Consider the following 16,896-nt stretch of genomic DNA (forward strand, 5'->3'; position numbering starts at 1 on the left):
TTAAACTCTTTAGCCGTTAGCGTCGCCCTCCATGGCGGGAGCCCTCGACCAAAACTGGCATTCCCGCAGGCACTGTGTCATATCCTTATTGTCACCGTTTTCTACTCAACTAATACCGTACATTTCAGCCATATATGTCACGACAAAACTCTTTTGCTCTCTTCTAGTGCCGGAGCAGCGCTGAATAGCTTTGGAGTAAGTCTGTGAAGTGCCCAGATGTGGAGGAACCAATGTATCAAGTAATAAAGCAGGTCAGGCCTGGGGGGGATCTTAATGAGAGAAATATGAGTGTTTTCAAATACTCCTTTCCCCTCAGCCTTTAGCCAAAATCATGTTCTCTGTCCCCCATGCTTCTCCAAGGCAAACAAAAATGCGGATGAGCTGTTGGTTTGGTAAGGTGGTTTTGAGTCATCTGTGATAAACTTTTTTGTCAAAGACATATATCTACTGACACCTTTAGCTGTATTTAATAATAACCTGGAAGCACTCAAACACAATGCTCTTGCCTGTACAAAGATGGTGCCCCCCTCTCTTTATTAGAATAAACCGTGTATCCAGACAATACCCTTTTGAGCTTTTCATTACACGGAGATGTGGCAAACTTCTTCTCTTCTGCTTTTTCTAAGTGGCTTGCAATGGGCCTGATGGTGCTAGCTGTTCCTGAAATGCTTCTTCAATTAGAGGCTACTTGAGAGGAAAAGTTGCACGAGCTCAGTTGCCTTTTGGATCATCGTAACTGAAGCGGTGTGAACTGCTACCTGGTGTTCTCCTTCCTGTTTAAAAGTGGAGTTTTCATTTACTCACTGCCGGTTTGCTATCACATTAAACTAAATCACATTAAACTAACACCCCTTCCACACCCCCCCCCCCCCCCCCCCGGCTTGCACTAGTATCTATATTTCCATTGGTAGCATTTCCTAATGTGGAGAAAACCCTCATCTCGTTATTGTTTGAGTCCTGTGAGGGAGTATTTTGCTTGTGCTTGCCTTAAGCATACACAGACCAGCCCAGCTTTTGAGGGATTGGGGAAGGGGTAGTCCTATAAAATAGAGTAAGGACACAAGCAACTGCAGTCAAATACTTAATAAAACAAGGGAATGAAAATGATGCAAAAAGTACATACTTAATGTAAGCACTTCAGGATCATTTTGATGATCTGGATTATAAAGATTAGTCTTTATTAAGCTAAATGGGAAATACAAAAAATACAGCCAAATTATAATTTCCATAGATTTTCTCATAAAGCTGACGGTTCTTCAACAGTCTAGAAGGCTATGGTCCACCAGTCTGCAGCATTTTATGAGGTTGTGTGTGGACTTCTGTGTTTTACACAGAATTGTCGTTGTCTTACTGGCAGCCTGCAACCTGAACTTTAACATACATCTTCACCATGAACTAAACTGCAATCTCGTTAAACAGTTCAAGTTTATACAAACTCTGTTAACAGCCAAAATATAATGTAAACACATATTCTTCTTGAAGAATCCTCAGATGCATTGCAGAAGTACATTGCAGAGGCCTACTGGTACAATTCCAAATAGAGACTTTTATCTATGAATAGAGTATTTGTTAATTTAAGGTGCCTCTGAGGTAAGAAGTGGCCAATCCTTTAAATAAAAAAACATTGCAAAAATGGAGAAGAAAGAGCAAGAAAGAACGTTTCTACTGTTAAAACAAGTGCTACCAGATCATTAATGTTACCAAGAACACAAAAATATTCTTTTATGCCTTATATCTGCAGACTCAGACGGCCTGTGTTCAGGCAATCCAGCTGTACTGATTGAAGATACTGTCCTCCCATCCTAGCAGACTATACCAACCTCAGCTGGAGATCTTAATCTTTTTCTCAGTGTTGGCAGAATAAATTACTTTTTGCATATTAGTGGCTTGAGTTCAGAGTCTGGCATCTTACTTAAATTGCTAACGAGGTGAACTACGAGCAAAGGCAATCTGAAAGGTAATCACAGGGAAATCAGAATTAGTAGCCTCTTTCGTAAAAGAGTACATCCTCACGGTGTAGCCATGACAATCCAGGTACAATCAATGAACTGAAGTCAAGATACTCATGTGCATATTCCATTCCCCTGAACCTTATACAGCAACCAGCCAAAGGGAAGTGACAGACAGCTATGGGTTCTAATAGATCAAGCCAAACAACTTGATCTATAAGTGTTAGGGCCCTCAGATTCTAAGCTTTGTATGGAAGCAGCTAAGGAAGGAGCACATGTTCCCTTATGCCAGCTTTGCTATGGCAACAGTATGAGCTCCTCTGACAGGTGAAGCAAGCATCTGGGTTTAGTAAACCACCACTAAGATTTGACAGATTTGATCTGTCAACACCCCAAAAGACTAAGTGAATATCAACTTTATCTAGTACATGTCAGAAAGCAGATAGTTTGGTATCTGTAATTCCATTACAGAAAAAAAAAAAGAAGAAAATTGATAAAGAAAATAAAAATACATTTTGGATGGGGGAGAAAGTAATAAACAATGAGATCACTGTTCTTGTTTTCCAGTTTTCCTCTGTATTTAAGTGGTTTGTTGGTCCAATTTCAATAGTGATAGATCCATTTTTTTCTTCAGTGCTTCATTTGGCTTTACACATGCTGATGAAAAAGACAGCATGGATTAAGCATCCATTAAAAAGAACAAGAACGAACTCATATAAGGGCAGTATAAAGCTCAGAGAATCTCTAGTTGCATGTTCTAGACTATTTATATGCAGAGTCACTGCACTTACAGCTTAATTTATTAATCTATTTTAACTATTCTAGATATTGCTAGGATGCCTGTTTCCTCTTTTTCCAGGAAGTTCTCTATTTGTCTGACGTTCAAGCATTTATCAAAACCTGACAAGCTCCTTTCAAAACTCAGTACCCAGAGATAATAAGATATGTCAGTGCTAATCTACAACTGCAAAGAGTCCTGTACAAAGCAGAAACATCTGGCAACTAGAAAATAGAGGAGAGCTACAATAGTTTAAAATATTTAGCTTTAATTGCAAATTTCTGAAAACAATCCTGATCACCTACTTGCAAAATTTCCATTTAATATGCTGATTTTGTCATTGAATGGATTATTATTTAGGATTTTTAGGATTAAAAGCATTAAATAACAGTTTCCTTTCATTTTATTCTTAGCGTTCTGTATAAAAGATAGGAATCTGATTTATAATTATGTAATTATTGCACTGGAACATATTAAGGTCTTGAAACGCATCTTGAGTCATTCTAAATTCTGCTGATTTTGTAGGAATTTGTTTTACATGAATACTATGTGTGAGCATGGGACTGGCAAAACTATGTGACTTCTTTAGTAGTATAAACTCTTTAGCCTAACTATGGATATTGATTAGGTAGCACAGCTCAGCCTCTCTGAGTAGATGACCTCAAAGGGAAGACAACTAAGACATAATAATTAATATTTTCATAAGGCACGTCAGTTTCCAAAGCATCTTAAAGCAGACATGAGGATGAGGTGCTGCCTAAATTAAACAAACATAGATGTAACTGAATAATAGAATTAAGAAAGTGCTCTTCATATCCCACAGTCTTTGACTTTTTTGAAGGTGTACAGAATGGGAAGGAGTTAGGTTTGGCTTTTAGTTTTTGGTTTTTTATTCCCAGTGACTGCTGGGTTGTTTTAAAGTCCCCAAAAAAGAAATACACATGAAGGCCAGGAAATGCTAAAAGGCATAAACATTTTACCTTCCATCCTACTCAGACTTCCTCCCCTTCAACTCCACTCCCTATTCCTCCTCATCCTTTCTTCACATAACCTGTTTTCCCACCTCTTATCTGTGCTTATTTTGTCAGGTCTCCATACCTTTATTCAAATGTTTCTCATTTATGCCCATTCTCACCTCAGACTTCCCAGTCCTGCTCTACTTTGGCTGACTAGTCCGCATTTTTGAGGATAAAAAGTTAATGAGGAAAGGAAGGTGTTTTGAGGGTTAAAAGCCATTTTACTGTTCCTTACATTGAGGCAAATGTACTCACTTTATTTTTAGAGAATTACCCACCTCCTGCAAGGTTGACGGGCACCTTCAAAATAAGTCAATCTTCCAAATATATCACCTCTCTATTCTCAAAGAAAGAATTTCTTCTCTTCTCTCTCTTCTCTCTTTTCTCTTCTCTCTTTTCTCTTCTCTCTTCTCTCTTCTCTCTCCTCTCGTCTCTCTTCTCTCTTCTCTCTTCTCTCTCTTCTTCTTTCTCAAAGAAAGAATTTCTGCACTACTATGCAGCTTTGCTTGGAGATCATATTGCATTTTGGCAGGCCTTACAAGATAAATACAATTTTAATCTAGCTGGGAACCCAGGTCAAGCACAAATTATAAAGCTTAATAGATAAGGAGAAATCTGGAAAATAAATGTCTCATTTTAGCTTCATAAAGACTTTCTCTCTGTATCCTACAGATTCTGCTGGTACTGTTTTTTCCTCTGCCTGCCCAACATGGTGTACTTCTTTCAGGTAACCTATTACTGATGGTCATTTGTTACAAATTATTCCATTAAGCTTTTGTGTTACATCATTATTACTTAAGGTCATAGAATGATAAACCTTTGCGTCAGTAAAAAGGCCATCCTCCCCCAGTTGCTCATTCCACTTTCTGCACTTTCTTCCCCCTCCTTGTGTTGACACACAAGTTGTTGTTTGTGCAGTCCATGCAGAAAATCAAATAGGAGAATTAGCTGTGTTTATCTGCTTTTTCTAGCATAAAGTGTTTGTTGAACAACTGTCTCAGCCCATAGTGTAAGAAGTCAAATGTCTGACTAAGCAATTTACTGCTATTAGGTTTGTATTCTGGAATACAGAGTCTAAATATAAAACAGAGACAGAATTATGCGGGCTGAGGGCAATATAGAAAACTGATTTTAGGAAATACGGGTGTCTGTCAGGTAAGTGTTTCTTGCCTACAATCTTTAGGCAGTGGAGAACTATTTTTAGAAGAATTGCTTGTCGTTGCTCTGTCCTATATATAAACAGTATTAAAAGATATTCCTTGCAAAAGAAAAAATAAAGGCAAGCTTTGCTCTACATATGTGGAATTTTTTACCTTTTTTCGAAGTGCAGATGGCTTCAAATCATTCCTTTCTTTTCTATCTTCCATTCTTATCTTCTTGAAATTGACCTAGTCTTCATCTCACCTTACTCACTGAACCATTCTGATGGCATGTGGGGAATGCTTTCTTTCTAACCTTTCCTCTGCAAAGCAAACAATAACAAAGACCTTTGTCTTTGGAAGCTAGGAGAGAGGTGATGATGTAAGAATGTAGGCCTAGTTCCCTGCTGTTTAACAGTCAGCTTTGATACAGGGTTCAGTTTCCAAAGCATACATCAGCATCTGATGTGACAGCTGCTAGAGACTAACTAGTGCCTCCACTCTGGTGCTTATTGCAGCTATGTCCCGCTCTCATCACTGAGTTCTGCTTTGTGGATAACTCTTGCTCGCATAGTTGCTCTGCCTTCCAGACAGTGCAGTGACCGGATCTCTTACAAAACTCTAAAATGAGCCTCCCACTACTATGCAGCCCCAATCCATGGAACTGTGTTCCTATAGCTACATAGGGCTATTATCAAGTACATATAGAGTATAACTGACGTTTAGGAGGAGTGAATTGAAATTATTTAATGTTTATCCCTATTTCAATGGAATTCTACATAAAATTTTGTCAAAGTTATTAGTCAAAAAAGGTTTGGATCATGTATCAACTTTTTCCTGCAGTCTGTTGACTGCAAGGGGATTATTGAGGGGGGAAAAAAAAGTGCAATGAAATTAAAATCTGGATCTTTAGTTAAACTGCACTGGCTAGTGTCCATGTGACACAACTGTTTTCAGCTAGGAACAAAAAGAATACCAGGTCTCTCTCTGCATGTACCATTATCCCATGGAATGTTGCGATTAGGAAAACTCTGCTTTAACTGTAGTGGAATGGTTTGTGCCTCTTTGTTTATGATTGTGAGGCCACAGATGACTGCACGTCTGCTGCACATTCATTGGCATCATTGCCTCCACATTTTAACATAAGAGAGTTTTGAGTCGGCTTGCAAGCTCTTAACAAGCACTAGTCAGGATTTTCTTAGCATTGCTGTTTACTACCACTGGTTCCTTGGATTGTTAGGTACAGTGCTGTGTGCTAGCATCATGCTGACACTGGGCAACTCTGGAGGGGCACCTGGCACCAGTACATTGTTGCAGTGAAGGATCTGAAAAGTAAAGAAGTGTCTGGACTTGAAGTGAAAACTATTTCTAGCTGGTCAAGATGTAAAATGACTGTCTGGTCAGTTGAATTATGGAATCAGAAGTTCATGGATATAACCGACATTCACATGATGGGAAGCACAGCTAAGTGACCGCACAGTTCTCTCATCCATAATGGAATCTGAGGCACTGTCCAATGATCTGGAATCAAGCTAGATCACTTATAGTCTCTCTCTACTGTGCTCCATTGACTTTTACTACATCTAGAATGAATTTTAACTGGCACACAGCTACACTTCCAGATTGAAAGTTTCTGGAAAGACAGTCCCAGTGCTTTCACTACAAGTTTTTAGTAACACAAGATGTGAAGTTCGGGATTTCCAAAATAAGGATTGAGACAGTGAAGGCAGTTCCATTAACATAGTGAATGTTGACCTAGATATGCATGTCTTCATTTCTCTCTGTATATCAGATATTCAGTCTTATGCAGTCTGAAAAAACCATTCAGATAAAGTTATTGTAGAAAGATATATTGACTGATTTTTAGAAATAAATGTGTCCAGCAATTCCTGCTAGATCAATGATATGCTTAGCCGATACTCTCAATAGTTGTTTCTGAAAGTCAGTTTGTTGCTCTTTAATAGCTTTTATTGACATAGACTATGTGAAATTGTATGCAGTTCCATAATTGATTTTTTTGTTGCATTCAAATTTGATTATATGTCATTGTCATTTTTTAGAACAAATTGGTGAACTGTCTTGTCTATCAAGAGAAACTGAACTGAGGACCATGGAACATGTTTTTCACAATGTAAACATTGTGAAACAATAAACAATATAAATTCACTGTGAAACAGCCAATGTAAAGTACTAAAATCAGAAAGTAACTGTTGATTCATTTTAAACAAAATGAGAGCCTCAGTGTGTATGGGCTCGTGAACATTTGATGTAGCAAGGAGAGTAAAAAATATGAGAAGCATACTCCATTTTTAAATGGAAATGAATAGCTAAAAAGTTTTTACAAAACATTTTAACTATGCTGCTATCAGGGCCCTCAGTGAGCCCACAGGCTCTATTTGCCTTGACTAGCCAGTAACCATATTTTTCTGTAAACCTCTTCTGGAACCCCTTCTCCATCTCCAGGAGGCTTTGGCTGCGTCTGTTCACAGGCAGCTATGGTGTGGCACAACTGTGTAACGTTGGACCAGACTGCTCTGGAAACAGCTAGGTCATGAGAAAGAGCTGTGAGAAACCTCAGATGGGACCAGGATGCGCATTTCCATCCATGCACACTCCACCCATTGGCTCAGGAGCTGCATTTCAGCTCAGGCCTTGCTGTCAGTTCCTGCCTGAACGACATTGCATATATGCGACGCCTGGCCTTGTACCTTGCCAACCCTGATCCTGCCTTCCTGACTTGTCTCCCTGGGTTGACCTTGGACCTGCCAGGTGTCTGCAGAGTTGTTGGCCATCAGTGGACTTTTGGCTGAACCTGGTTACTGTCACCGGACCTGCTTTGCTTTTCTTGCTCAGGTAGTATGGGACTACACCCTTGTTAGGACGGGGATTGCTCCCATCTGCTTGCCATACTGGCTCGTCCTCTTGGCTCATCTTCCTTTGCAGAACAGCTCATTCTTGCTGTTTCCTGACAGCTAAAGCTAGACATATTTTTCCGCACTAGCTTTAAAAGCTATAATGATGCAGGCTTATATAAGATTCACTTTTAGCACAGCAAATGCATAACTGTTTTCTTAGTTATGTGGATGCACCTGTGCCGATCCTGCATCACTGAGAGTAGGAGTAAGACTGAACAGGACAAAGATCAGCTGCACAGAAAGGCAATTTACTTGTGTTCCTGTCTGACTTCACTCATTTGAGCAGCCACAGAGCCAGTTTATTTGAGTAAAGTTATGCAGGATTAGGGACTAGGGCCATAATAAATAGCAATTAATACATGACTTACTCATACAAGGAAGGTATGTACAAAGGGCAAATTATTCCAGATCACAAAACTATGTAAGACTGGAAGTGAAAACATCTTCTTATTCCCTTGTTGTAGAATTGGAGCAAATCACTCTATTATTATGTGAGATCATATTAAAAATAAATCAGGTAGGATAAACAAAATCTATATCTATAACATGTTATATCTTAAAAATACACTCTACGTTGTTAGCATTAGTTAGCAAAACTAATATGGTATTTAGTAAAAAGCAGCTTACTAACTCTTCATGCAAAATATAAAAACTCCAGCAACTATGCCAGCCAATGTTTCATTAGCCACAAAATACATAATAGACATAGAAACACTGCCTTCAGAGATTCTGGGAGACTTAAGAGAATCACCTTATTGCATGGCTCCACCTGGGCAGTCAGGCTGGTTACTTAGTTAAATCTCAGGTGACATTCTCATTATGGGTGGTTCTTTATAGCAGGAGGGAAGTTTGCGAGCCTTTGAGCTGAGAACCAAGCCAAGCTTGGTTGATGAAGACCTGGCTGTGGGGTATCAGTTGTGTAAAGCCATACCATCCTACTATGTGGGACTCACAGGGTGCCAGTGATCCCAGGAAAAAAAAAGTATAGGCTACAGGAGTAAGAAAGCTGAATTGTACTTGGTAGTTGCGCTGGGATAGATATGTCATTTCTTGGCCCCACTGTCTTCAGCCCTTCTATCTGCACTGTAGAGACTCTAATTCTCTGTATGCTGACTTTCTGCACTGTACAGAACACTGCCATGTTGCAACATACAGAGACATACCTTGCTGCTATGGATCTGCTTGTCTGCTTTGTAAGTGCCCCCACTACAGGAGGGGCAGCTTGTACCTCAGCTTCTGACCTTAAGACAATAGAGCAGCTGGTTGTTTCCTGTGTTCATCCTTTTTCTAGATAGTAGGTCATAATAAGTGATCCCATAAAGGTTTAGAAACACGTATTTTTGGACATCAGATCATTATCTAAGTTTTCGAGCATTGTAACAGGAGTTTCTAGTGAGATCTTTTCTATAAACCCAATTTCCTATTCTTTTCCACCCATAGTGCTTAGTGTATCTTCAGGATGAAGGGCAGGTCTAGCATTGCGGGCTAGTCACCTCTCTGTAATGCAGGTAGGACAGCTTCCCTGCTGCCTCTGATCGCCTTTAATGAGATGCAATCTTATTTCTCACCAGCAGTGGGCTGGCTTTTTGCCTTTACCACTTACGTTCGTGCTGTTCCATTGCTGTGTATCAGAAAACAATGGAAGCTGTGCAATCCTAATGAGTGCACAGCCTCTCTGCATCGAGTGTGACAATTTCAGTAACCTTCGCATACAGTATGTGTAGTCTAATAGTACCAGCAGCATCCAAACCCTGTTATCAGCATACCAAGCTGGCATGGAATGTCCCCCGTGGAACTGATCTGCCGCAGCTAGTTTGTAACTCAAGGGCATAGGGCTTTATTTATCTTATCTGCAGAGGATAAAAACTCCCATGAGGGTGTTCCAACTTTATGTTTTGTTATTCCGTGGTAGAGTCTGTGCATATTAACCTCCCAAGTATCAACACCTAGGACAAATTTAGCATCCAGAGTAACTGTGACTGATTTCAATGTTGTTGTTCAGTTGGAAATCATACACTTGCTGTAAATTGTGAAAGGCCGGGGCATTCTGAAACAGCTTTCAAAGATGGCAGCTAGACAGCTTTAGTGCCAGTCTGATAGGGTCTGAGTATGTACACCAAAGCTTTTCAGTGTGCTTAACATAATTTGTTTCAAAGAAAAAATCATTAATGCCCAACAGTGTCCTGATTTGCAAGCACAGAAATATTTTTTTCTATTAAATTTTAGTGCCTGTTAACGCTTGTGTTAGCAGATACAACAAAGCCCAGAAACAGAAGAAAAGGCTCCCAAACTTTATAACAAGACCACCATATTAATTAGCAAAGAATGACTTTCACTGGAGATTAATTTAGTGTGCTGTGAAGGAGGAAGCTCCTTTGGCACTAGAGGGAGTTGCTGTTTCCCGACTATAAATCCTGTCCTATGCAGCTGAAGTTCAAACGTATGGGGATCTTATTGCTTTACAGAGTTTGTATGCAAACCGACTGAGCCAAAGACCAAGATGGAGACAAAGGAGGCATTAGACTGAACGTTTCTGAACAAGATGTGGCACAAAACGAAGTTTACAGCCAGTTAACATGTCAATTTTTTATTGCAATTCTTAAAATTAGCAAATTATTTGAATTAATCTCCCATTTTGGACCTAATCTGAGTCTCCACCCTTTATGTTTAAGAAAGACTGGTATGTTCTTCATAGCGAAACTAAAAATCTGTAGTTTATGGATAGCTTCACTGGTTTTAGCAGCTAGCTTAAGTCCCTTCTCAACAGAGGCGTTTCCAAAAGAGCTCTGAGTTCCGAATTCCTGAGTGATGCCTCAGTTGGTTACTTGGGTGTGGGAGAAGCAACAGGAAAAAACTTGCTGCAGTGTCCTGGTTTCAGCTGGAATAGAGTTAATTTTCTTCCTAGTAGCTGGTATAGTTCTCTTATATCAGTTCTCTGATCAGATCTTAATGTTTGCTGCTAGTAGAGATGATGCGTTGTCTTTCTTTGTCTGTGTACCCATAAACTCTATTGCATGACTAATCAATCTGCTGTAATAACAGTGAACTTAGTAATGTAGTTTATGGCTTTCAAAGTTTGCGAGAGTATATTTGAAAGTTTTTAATTGTTTAGCGTGTTGGCCTTGAAGGCACTAAAATGTGCACAACACACGCATGCTTTGACCATTCAAAATTCATCATCAGTAATGCAATTAGAAGTCGTCTGAAGTGTGCGAGCTGTCCAAATTATAATGAAATGGAAAATTGACTTTGTAGTCATTAATTACACATTAACCGGGCACTTTCTTGCACCTTTAAAGCTTGGAGATTTTATTAGCATATTGGTTTAAATAAAAATAATATTTTGTCTTTTCTCAAGGGAAAAAGTGAAATACATAAGCTTTTCAGGATGGGCTATTGCAGATGTATCTGGAAGATTTTGAGAATGCATTCAGTGAAGAAAAATCCTTGGCATCAGCCATGTTCCCCGAGTGTTCCTTCCCTTTGAGGCAATGGAACACATTCCCTCTTTAAATATTTCCTGAATTCTTTGGCATCCATGCCTAAGTAGAGTATTTCTTCTATGATGTTTAAATGAGTTTGCTCTTTTGGTTCCCCTGTTTGCTCTGTGACTCCCAAAATAATGCATTCAGGTTCTCTTGTCATGCTATGTTAGGCCACGGGGGACTTTCCTGGAGGCATGAAATGTGAAGTGCTTCAACTTCTCTAGCTCTTTTCTATACTCTGTGGGGATTTCTATATTCTCTAGGAAGATGTCTTCATAATCACCTGAATTATTTTGCTTTCCCTTTGCCTCTGAGTGTGGCTTCCTTAATAAGACCAAGGACATTAGTTACTTTCAATCCAAAAGTTGGGGCTTTTTTTCCTTTGACGCTATTATAATTTATAGAAATACAGCCTAATTAATATATTATGTCTGCAGGAAAAGCTAACCACTGTGAGATCTAGGTCCTATTGCTTATCTTCTATTATTAGTGGCATTTTATTAGGAACTCTGCAGTTCTGGCAATACATTAATTTTAAGCTGGACACTGGTGCACAAAGCAATACATTTCCCATTTGTTTTCTAGCTGACAGTCCATTCATCTCCTGGTACAACTCCTGTGAGGAATTAATCAGACTTAATGAGGCCCTCATCACCTCCTTTTTGATGTGCACTCTGCTGGTGCACCCTTGCAAAATGACATAATATATTAGGTTTTTTGCTTCTCTTTCTATGTATGTTTTGTGACATGTTTTCCTAGATTGTGCTGGCTATCACAGAATGTAAGGCTTCTTGTGTTACTTTGCTTGACTTTGATTTTGAGCTTTGTATGCATATTCCTTATTACCCTGCAGATGTGAGCTTCATACCTGAGTCATCCTTTTTACTGGCATTTTGAATTTTCAGTCATGTCTGCTGGATTAGATTGCCATCCATCTGCTAGAAGCCTTGTTCTGGACTGGGTAGATCTTGAGCTAACTCTAAATAACGTGCCCAGATTTAATTCTAAATCTGCCAGTCTTTTAAGTGTTTCTGAAGCTTTTTAGTTGTGTGCTAGATTTCAATATTCTTTTCCTTCATGAGAACACAAATTTGATTCTTCAGTTTTCATTCAGCCACAGATATTTCTAATGTAATCTTGTACCCTAGATGAAACCACATTTTTCGTGTTTCATTTTATGGCACAGCTATTGTACTTCTTACATTTCCATGCTGCAGTTTCACTGCCTCCTTTGACCTATATTAACAGGAGATGTCTAAACGTACCATGTGTTTCAGCACCAGCCACATAAAAAGGCGACCTTCTCAATGTCATTTTTTCTTGTAATGATACCTATTGCTTTTGTATACACAGTATAACAGTGTTTGAACTTCCTTCCATTGTCTGCTGTATTTCTAGAGAGTTAGAGCTGTGATTGAGCCTTTAGGATATGTATTTTAATTTTATTTCTGGTGTTATGCAACATTAAGTAGACTCTGGGACAGGATGCATAGCAGAGATCAACTACATTAAGTACTTTGATTCCAGTTGGGCTTGAATTTCTTGATCTTCTCTATTATATAGCACAAATTTCTCACAGACGCAGCTCTTCACAAAGGGTGCCACTAACAGTACAGAGAATGTAGGGGAAGTTCAGAAGCCAGTGAAACGGATAGGTACATGCTTCCTGGTCAGTCCTTCTACATGTGCATTCCTGGGTAGCTAAAAGCAGCATTAGTGAGAAGAAAATAACTTTATTCTCCAAGGAAGAAACATCAATTGCGTTGTGCTACAGATTGTAAATGAAAAATGTACTGCCTTGGTTCTATGTTACAAATGGATATTCATCCCTTTTTTGTAAACTGATACTGTATATTGCTTGCTGTTTATTTTTACCTCCCCAGTCCAGGTTGAAGCAAACTGCTCTTGGTCAAAGAAAAAGAAGTTGGTAACTTTAGCTCTCTTGACTTGAACTAAAGTGGAGAATTTTCCTGAGAAAGAGGCTGATGCAAGAGTATTTTTCTACCTTTCCCTCACTTTTATTTTTTTCTTTCAGCAAGACTCAAGCCTGAGGACCTGTACTGCATTTAAACAACTTCATAGAATTTCCACTTTTGAAAACTGTGCTAATTTTACACTACGGAAATGTTAGGAAAAAACAAAGTGGAAAGTATTTCTTCCCGTATTTATTAATTAATAAGGCCATTAGTACCTCTGAATACATAAACACAGTTCCTATCCTCTGTGAAGAAAATTACTTGAGTGCAAGGAATGTGTCAGAGGTGTTATGCATAAAATTTGTGAAGATAGGAGTGGTATTTTCCCTCAAAACTACTAAACTAAAGAGAAATAATCTTAAAACCTATGGCATCAGGGCATCAGCTTACTTTCATGCAGAGAAAGCTTTTTTTTTCCCTTAAACCCTTCTCTTTTCTTGTGTGATGGCTTGGGTTGGCTTGCTTAGATCTGTTTCCCTTTGTAATATTTTCCTAAGATTCAAATTACCCTGAAATGCTTGGTTATCTCTTTCTGTGGTTGATGACCTCTGACTTATTTCTCGTGCACTGCATCATCAAACAACATCAGTTTTCCTTCTGAAGCTCTGTGAGAGTGAGAAAATCCTGTGGTTATGTCAGGAGATTTGTCTTCTATTTCTCCCTGGGTTATAAACTTCCTGGCAGTTAACTGCCAGGATTTTGACACGTGTGGTTTATGTGCAGCCTCCGAAGACTGCATCTAACCTAGCCTTTTTTGGCAAACTCCCCATTACACTCTTAGGCTGACACTGGAGCAGCTCCACCTCCACTGGGAATTCTAAAGTAGACCAGCCGCTTGTGTTGCTATCAAAGTGTTGTCTAAACTTGGTTAGAACAGATCTCGCTGGCAAAATAAGGTGATAGCAACTGCCAAAGACCTTGCCGGTGCTCTGAATGTGGTGTGACAGTCCTTATTGTTGTTAGCAAAGAAAAAATCTTCCAAACTGACTGATTCTTGTCTTTGTTTCTGCCTATAAGCCCCATTTTTCCCTGTCACCAATAGAATTCTATGCCCTTCTCTACTAAAAGCAATATGAATTTGATTTCTGACATGAAGGAATCTGGGATCAGATTAAATTAGTATATGGGCTGTGTTTTCCCATAATAAGACCCTGTTCCAGTTTATGAAGCACATGCTGTGTATGAGTTTATTTATAGCTTTTAGATGATGATTTTGTTCAAGCAGTCTTCTAAAAAAAAAGAGGTGCATGGTCTTTTGAAGTCCTTTCCTGTTCCATTTGAGATTTATACTAAAATCTCAGATCCTTTCTATTTGTTTTTCATGAAGTGTTTTCAAAATTATGTGGAGAACTTACAGAATTTTAAAATCTGACATCAGATTAAGTGAAAACTAATTTGGATGGGGAAAGTTCTTATTGAGACTGTTCAAAGCTTTGTTATAATGTTTGTTTAAATTTTAATTTCTGATGACAGTTTCAAATATTTGTGAGAAGATTTTTTTTTTTAGAGATCCAGTGCCTGTCCTGTCAGTTAGGGGTTGACCTCTCCTGATCAGGATTTCGAGATCCACCAGAATTGGTCCCTATTTTTCCCCATTAGGATAGTAAGGTTAGACATTCCTTCTTCATTTCACACAAACAGGATGTCAGAAAAATTAAAACAAATTTCTCCAGTCTCTTGTCTATCTTATAAAGAAGGAAGAAAATTGTCTGTGTGTACAAACCCCTGGATTCTTCTTCTTATTGTCGTTTCAGGTTGTTAGTGTCTGAAATCTGTTTTATCAGCTTTCATAACTTTAATGCTATCTTATTTACTGAAAGCATAGCCCTATTTCTAGGCTGTAACACAGTATCACCATAATATGGGGAAGTTTATGATTGATTGAAGCTGGCAGAGCTCAGAGTTTAGAACATCTGGATTTGTGAAACTGCAGCTGAGGAGTGCCTGCTCCAGGCCCCTCTATGGAAATGACCAAGGTCAGGAAAAGTTAAACTGAAAAATGGCAGCTTCCTGAATTTGTAGTTTGCTTATTCTAAAAAATTAACATTTGTTTCTACCTTTGAAATCAGCAAATACTCTCATATCAAGCCATGTATGAATGCACATTCAGTTTTGCAGAATAGGCTCTTAGAAGTCAAAGATCAAAGCTGACAGCTGAATTTTAGAAACCAGAAAGACAGAATCATAATTCAGCTCTTTGCATATTTGAGGTTATCTCCACTGGATACTCCTGTCAAGGCTGAGTGTGATATGAGAGAGCAAGCATTACAAGCAAATTCACTAGAGAAGAGGGAGAAAAAAAAATGGCTGTCTTTTTCTGTCCAGAAGAGGATTAGATAAATGACCTTGTCAGGCTTTTATAAACCTCAGTTTCTACTGTTCTTCAGAATCAGTGAAGATAACAGTCAATTCTGTGCTGTTGGCTTCTGCTGAACATAATGTTGCCTATCTGTTATATCAGCATTAAACCTGCAGACCACAAAAGAATTAGCCCAGCATTTGCACAAATTAGGCAATAGGCAGCACACTCCTTTTATGTTTTTTTTTTTTAAACTAATCTTATATATTGTAATATGTAAGAAATTTTTGGCTCGTGTTTTTCACAAGCTATTATAATTTGTCTGTTATCAGCCAAATTAAAATCATTCAGTGGTGAACCCTGGCAAACAAAATGTCATCCCTAGCTTGGGATAATTGCCCACATCACACATTCTAGAGTTAATCAAAATATAACCCCCAAGACTATAAACCCCCAAACTGTAAAAAACCACCAAGTTTAACTGCCTTTTACATGCTTGTTGACTGGTTTTATTGGTGAGTGCTGAAATTTAGAACTGAACGGCAAAATATATTTCAGTAGTTTATTGAATTTACAAGAGATTTATTTTGATAGTAAAAAGCAGTTAAAATATAGGTATCATGATTTGCTCTAAGGTTCTTGCATTTTGTGTTAACATTACTCATAAAAAACTAGGAAATCTCTGTAATCTGCCCAACTTCTAAAACATTGTCATGAAAAAGGGAGTGAACATTGCGCTTCTTTTAATACGACGTTCCACAGTTTCAGAAAGTGCTTCAAACACACTCTGTCTTTTGTCATGTCTATATATTTCAATCACACATATTGAAATACCTACCAGTATTTTTATGCAGATTTGTAGGTAAAAAAGGAGTCAGTCATGTTGCATTAGAAACTTGTATTTGTTTCAATTAGGTTTCTGTAGATGAAACTGCTTGCAGAATGGAGTCTGAAATTAGTAATCTAAAGTACTTTCTGCATAAGTAGTTGTTAGAAAGTTTTATTAACTTAATTTTTCTCCCTTTCTCAGTGCCAAAAAATCTTAAATGTTTGGTTTTTGTTTTTAATTTCTACCGCATAGTTCTTTCCTTTTTTTTTAAACTGTCATCCCATTGTGTGGTGGATTCTAACACTACGTAAATAGTATTTTTAAAGTTGATGTGAGTAAAATACAGCTCTGTTGTGGGTGAATAAGGGGATTAGAGACTGGTCCAGTTTGAATGAGATTGTTCATAAGCTATAAAACACTGCATCCTATTATCAAACAACTATACAAATTGCTGTTGGTGGAGTATGAGATCAGAGCCCAAGTGGCATAAGCTAGCATTATATTATCAAT

General features: G+C 38.4%; 1 long non-coding RNA gene across 1 annotated transcript; it reads left to right on the forward strand.

Annotated features, from left to right (window-relative positions):
- The first annotated feature begins 20 nt into the window (after window positions 1-20).
- On the forward strand, window positions 21-13,354 carry LOC142079338 (uncharacterized). Its single transcript, XR_012672624.1, has 4 exons — window positions 21-251; window positions 627-809; window positions 4,416-4,470; window positions 13,318-13,354. It is a non-coding gene; the product is annotated as an uncharacterized LOC142079338 (long non-coding RNA).
- The last annotated feature ends 3,542 nt before the right edge of the window (window positions 13,355-16,896 follow it).

The sequence above is a fragment of the Calonectris borealis genome, chromosome 2 (assembly GCF_964195595.1).
Source record: "Calonectris borealis chromosome 2, bCalBor7.hap1.2, whole genome shotgun sequence".
NCBI classification, from domain to species: domain Eukaryota; kingdom Metazoa; phylum Chordata; class Aves; order Procellariiformes; family Procellariidae; genus Calonectris; species Calonectris borealis.